This window comes from Miniopterus schreibersii (genome assembly GCF_964146895.1).
Source record: "Miniopterus schreibersii genome assembly, chromosome: 2".
NCBI classification, from domain to species: Eukaryota; Metazoa; Chordata; class Mammalia; order Chiroptera; family Miniopteridae; genus Miniopterus; species Miniopterus schreibersii.
The window spans coordinates 167,407,234-167,413,291 of NC_138102.1; positions in this window are offsets into that span (position 1 = coordinate 167,407,234).

The following is a 6,058-nucleotide window of genomic DNA, read 5'->3' on the forward strand; positions in this document are numbered from 1 at the left end:
AACTCAGACATGAGCACTAGAAAGGGTAAGAAAAACACATACCATGGTTCAAGATGGTGATGTAGGAAAATCCCGAACTCACTTCTTCCAACTGACAAATGGAATCTACACCTACACACTGAACAATTTTCTCTAAAAGAAGCCCTGAAACTAGCTAAGCAACTCATACGCACAAGGCGAATGAGGAAAAACTCTTATCAACATGGGAAGGAGAGGCTGAGACACAATCTTGCCATAAACCCCACCCAGGCATGGTGACCTACATTCGAAGGGTCCCAACTTATCCCTGAGGAAATAAGGGCTTGAACCCCACATCTGGCACCACAATTTTTAAGTCCTGCATCCAAGAGATGGACTCCTAAAACATCTAGCTTTTTTTTCTTTTAAAATTTATCTTTATTGTTGAAAGCATTATGGATGTCCCCCTTTTCCCCCCATCGATCCCTTCCACCATGCATCCACCCAAACCCCAGGCCTTTCCCATACCAATGTCTGTGTCCATGGGTTATGCATATAAGCATATAAGTTCTTTGGTTAATCTCTCCTCACTCCCACCCCTGCCTTCCCTCTGAGGTCCCTCAGTCTGTTCCATGCTTCTATGTCTCTGGATCTATTTTGTTCATCAGTTTATTTTATTATATTCCACGTATGAGAGAGATCATGTGGTACTTCTCTTTCTCTGACTTATTTTGCTTATCATAATACTCTTTAGTTCCCTCCATGCTGTCTCAAAGGGTAAGAGATCATCCTTTTTCACAGCTGCATAGTATTCTGTGCTGTAAATATACTACAGCTTTTTTATCCACTCATCTACTGATGGGCACTTGGGCTGTTTCTAGATCTTAGCTATTGTAAATTGTGCTGCTATGAACACAGGGCTGCATAAGTTCTTTCTGATTGGTGTTTTGGGTTTCTTAGGATATATTCCTAGAAGTGAGATCACTGGGTCAAATGGCAGTTCCATTTTTAATTTTTTGAGGAAACTCCCTACTGCTTTCCATAGTGGTTGCTCCAGTCTGCATTCCCACCAGCAGTAAACTAGGGTGCCCTTTTCTCCATACCCTCACCAGGACTTGTTTGTTGACTTGTTGATGGTAGCCATTCTGACAGGTGTGAAGTGATACCTCATTGTGGTTGTAATTTACATCTCTCTGATAATTAGTGACTGAGTGTTTTCTCATGTGTCTCTTGGCCATCTGTATGTCCTCTGTATGTCCTCTTTGGAAAGTGTCTATTTAGGTCCTTTGCCCATTTTTTAATTGGATTGTTTGTCTTCCTTTTGTTAAGTTGTATGAGTTCCTTATATATTTTGGATATTAACCCTTTATCAGATATGTCATTGGCAAACATGTTCTCCCATACAGTGGGAACCCTTTTCATTTTGTTGATGGTTTCTTTTGCTTTGCAAAAGCTTTTTATTTTGATGAAGTACCATTTGTTAATTTTCTCCTTTGTTTCTCTTGCCCTAGGAGATGTATTGGCAAACATATTGCTATGAGACATGTCTGAGATTTTGCTGCCTACGTTTTCTTCTAGGATTTTTATGGTTTCATGTCTTACATTTAAGTCTTTTATCCATTTTAAGGTTTATTTTTGTGGATGGTGTAAGTTGGTGGTCTACTTTCACTTTTTTGCATGTACCTGTCCAATTTCCCCAACACCATTTATTGAAGAGACTATCTTTACTCCATTGTATGTTCTTGCCTCCTTAGTCAAATATTAATTGAGCATAATGGCTTGGGTCAATTTCTGGGTTCTCTGTTCTGTTCCACTGACCTATATGTCTGTCCTTGTGCCAGTACCAGGCTGTTTTGATTACAGTGGCTTTGTAGTATAATTGATTTCTGGTATTGTGATCCCAACAATTTTGCTCTTCTTTCTCAAGATTGCTGTGGCTATTCGGGGTGTTTTTTGATTCCATATACATTTTTGAAGTGTTTGTTTTAGATCTGTGAAATATGCTGTTGGTGTTTTAATAGGGATTGCACTGAATTTATAGATTGCTTTGGATAGTATAGACAGTTTAATGATGTTAATTCTTCCAATCCATGAACATGGTATATTCTTCTACTTGTTTATGTCTTCCTCTCTCTTTTTGCAATGTCCTATAGTTTTCTGACTACAAGTCTTTTACTTCCTTGGTTAAGTTTATTTTTAAGTATCTAAATTTTTCTGTTGCAGTGGTAAAAAGGATTGTTTCTTAGTTTCTCTTTCTGAGAGTACATTATTGGTGTATAAAAATGTCATCAATTTCTGGATTGTAATTTGATATCCTGCTACATTGCTGAATTCATTTGTTAAATCTAGCAGGTTTTTAAAAATTTTTTATTAAATATAGTTTTATTGATTTCAGAGGGAGGAAAGGAGAGGAAGAGAGAGACACAGAAACATCCATGATGAGAGAGTCACCGATCGAGCCCGCAACCCGGGCATGTGCCCTGACCAGGAATTGAACCCCGATCTCCTGGATCCTAGGTCGATGCTCAACCGCTGAGCCACGCCCGGCCGGGCAAATCTAGCAGTTTTTAAATGGAGTCTTTAGGGTTTTCTATGTACAATATCATGTTATCTGCAAATAATGACAGTTTTACTTTTTTCTTTCCAATTTGGATGCTTTTATGTTTTCTTCTTGTCTGATCACTGTGGCTAGGAGTTCCAGTAGTATGTTGAATAAGAGTGGTGAAAGTGGATACCCCTGTCTTGTTCCTGTTCTTAGGGGAAATGCTTTTAGTTTTTGCCCATTGAGTATGATGTTGGCTGTAGGTTTGTCACATATGGCCTTTATTATGTTGAGGTATGATCCCTCTATTCCCACTTTGCTGAGAGTTTTTATCAAAAATGGGTGTTGGATTTTATCCAATGCTTTTTCTGCATCTATTGATATAATCATGTTATTTTTGTGTTTCAGTTTGTTTATGTGACGTGTCATGTTTATTGCTTTGCAAATATTGTACCAGCCTTGCATCCCTGGAATAAATCCCACTTGGTCATGATGCATACACAATTTACTAATATTTTGTTGAGGATTTTAGCATCTATGTTCATCAGGGATATTGGCCTGTAATTCTCTTTCTTTGTAGTGTCTTTGTCTGGTTTTCATATTAGGCTAATGCTGGTCTCATAAAAAGAGCTTGGAAGTGTTCCTTCCTCTTGGATTTTTTGGAATAGTTTGAGGAGGATAGGTGGTAGTTCCTTTTTGAATGTTTGGTAAAAATCCCCTGTAAAGCCATCTGGACCAGGGCTTTTGTGTGCGGAGAGGTTGTTTTTATGTTGTTTTTTTTGTGTGTTTTTTTTTTTTTTTTTTTTATCACTGCTTCAACTCATCAGCAGTTATTGGCCTATTCAGGTTTTCTGACTCTTCCTAATTGAATTTTGGAAGGTTGTATTTTTCTAGGAATTTGTCCATTTTATCCAGGTTGTCCAACTTGATGGCATATAGTTGTCTGAAACATCTAACTTTGGGCTGGCCAGCCATGGCTTAGCGGTTGAGCATTGACCTAGGATCCAGGAGATCGCTGTTTGATACCTGGTCAGGGCACATGCCCAGGTTGCGGGTTCAGTCTCTGGTTGGGGGCATGCAGGAGGCAGCCGATCAATGATGGCTCTCTCATCATTGATGTTTCTCTCTCTCTCCCTCTCCCTTCCTCTCTCTGAAATCAATAAAGATATATTTTAAATAATAATAATAATAAATACAAAAAATAAAACATCTAGCTTTGGAAGCCAACAGGGCTTGCATCCATGAGAACCATGAAGCAGTTTTCAAGGGACTCAAGCATGGTAATCATGGCTAACCCCTGAAGCACAGTACAGAGGCAGAAGTCTAAAAAATATCCAATCTTTCTGTGAAAGAGGCCTGTTTGAAAATCTTCAGCCTGATGGGCCAGGCATCTAATTTAACACATACATAGGGGCTAACTGAAATACTGTTCAAGGACCACAGAGGTGTTCAGGCACCATATTTCTGTTCTCCCTTTGCCTCACTCCAAGTTATCGTTATATCCAGGAAAAGAGCTTGTGCATATGCCTGGCACCTCAGTTTTTGTGTCTGCTGCCCGTGGGACTCCTCTTGATCACCTGTCTCATATGTTTCTATGATTTTTTTTCTTTATTCAGTTAATGTGGTGTACCACATTTATTGATTTGCCTCTGTTAAAATATTCTTGCATCCCAGGGCTGAATCCTGCTTGATTATGGTGTATGACATTTGTAATGTGCTTTTGAATTTGGTTTGCTAGTATTTTTTGAGAATCTTAGTATCTATGTTCATCAGGAATATTGGTCTGTATTTTTTTTTTTTTTTTTGCTTTTAGTGTCTTTGACTTTTGTATCAGGATTATTCTTGCCTCATAAAATCAGTTTGTATTTCTTCCTCTTCAATTTTTAGGAAGAGTTTGAGGATTAACATTAATTCTTCTTAAATACGTATTAGAATTTACCTGTGAAGCCACCTGCTTTTGGGCTTTTATTTGTTGAGAGATTTTTTTATTGCTGATTGAATCTTCTTGCTCATAGTAATGTCTGTTCAGATTTTTCTATTACGTCATGATTCAGTATTGGTAATTTGTGTGTTTTAGGAATTAATACATTTTTTCTAAGCTATCTAATTTTGGTGGTATAATTGTTCTGAACAGTCTCTTGTGATTCTTTGCATTCCTACAGCATCAGTTGTAATGTCTCCTTTAAAAAATAATTTTATTAAATTTAATTATATCTTCTATTTTTGGTAAGTTTAGCTAAAGGTCAATTTGATTTATCTTTTCCAAAAACCAACTCTTAGTTTCATTGATTTTTTTTTTCTTGTGGTCTCCATTTTACTTAATTATTTTCTAATCTTTATTATTTCCTTTCTTCTGCTAACTTTGGTTTTAGTTTGTTTTTCTTTTCTAGTTCCTTAGATTTAAGGTTAGGTTGTTTATTTGAGATCTTTTTGTCTTAATGTAGGCATTTATTGCAATAAACTTCCCTTTATAACTGCTTTTGTTACATCTCATATGTTTGAGTATGCTGTGTTTTCATTTATTGTTTGTCTCAAAATATTTTTGGTTTCACTTTTGATATCTTCTTTGGCCCATTGGTTATTCAAAAATGTGCTGTTTAATTTCCACATATTTATAAATTTTCTTACTTTCCTCCTGTTACTGATTTCTAGTTTCATCCTATTGTGGTCAGAAAAGATACTTTATATGATTTCAATCTTCTTAAATGTGTTTAGACCTGTTTAATGATCTAACTAACATATAATCTATCCTGGAGGATGTCTGTATGTGTATTGTGATGCTGTTGGATGGTATGTTCTGTATATGTCTTTCTATCAATTTCATATAATGTAAAGTCCATTATTTTCTTACTGAATTTTTATCTGGACAATCTATCCTTTGTTGTAAGTGGGTATTAAAATTCCCTACAATTATTGTCCCCAGCCAAGTGGCTCAGTTGGTTGGAGTGTCATCCTGTACACCAAAAACATTGTGGGTTCCATTCTGGGTGAGGTCACATACCTAGGTTGTGGGTTCAATCCCTGGTCACTGTGTGTATGGGAGGCAACTGATCGATGTTTCTCTCTCTCTCTCTGCCTCTCTCTCTCTCTCTCTCTCTAAAATCAATAAACATACCCTCAGGTGAGGAATAAATGAATAAATAAATGTTTAAAAATTCCATACAGTTATTGAATTGATAATTATGTTTGTCCTTAATCTTTGAGAGCCTAATTATAATGTGCCTCAGTGAATATCTCTTTGGATTGAATCTGTTGGAGGATATTTGAGCTTTTTGTACCTGGATGTCCATATCTCTCTCCAGATTTGAAAGGTTTTCAGTCATTATTTCTTTTTTATTTGTATGTTTTAACTGGAATGTGACTTTTTATTTATTTTTTATTTTTTCAGTAATTGTTTTTTAAAATATGTGTACTACCACTTTCTCCTCTTTTCCTTCTGGGACTCCCATAATAGAAATATTGCTTCTCTTGATAGCGTCCATAATTCACATAGGCTTTCTTCACTGTTTTATTTTAAATTCTTAATCTCCTCTGATTGGATAATATCAAGAGAGCTGT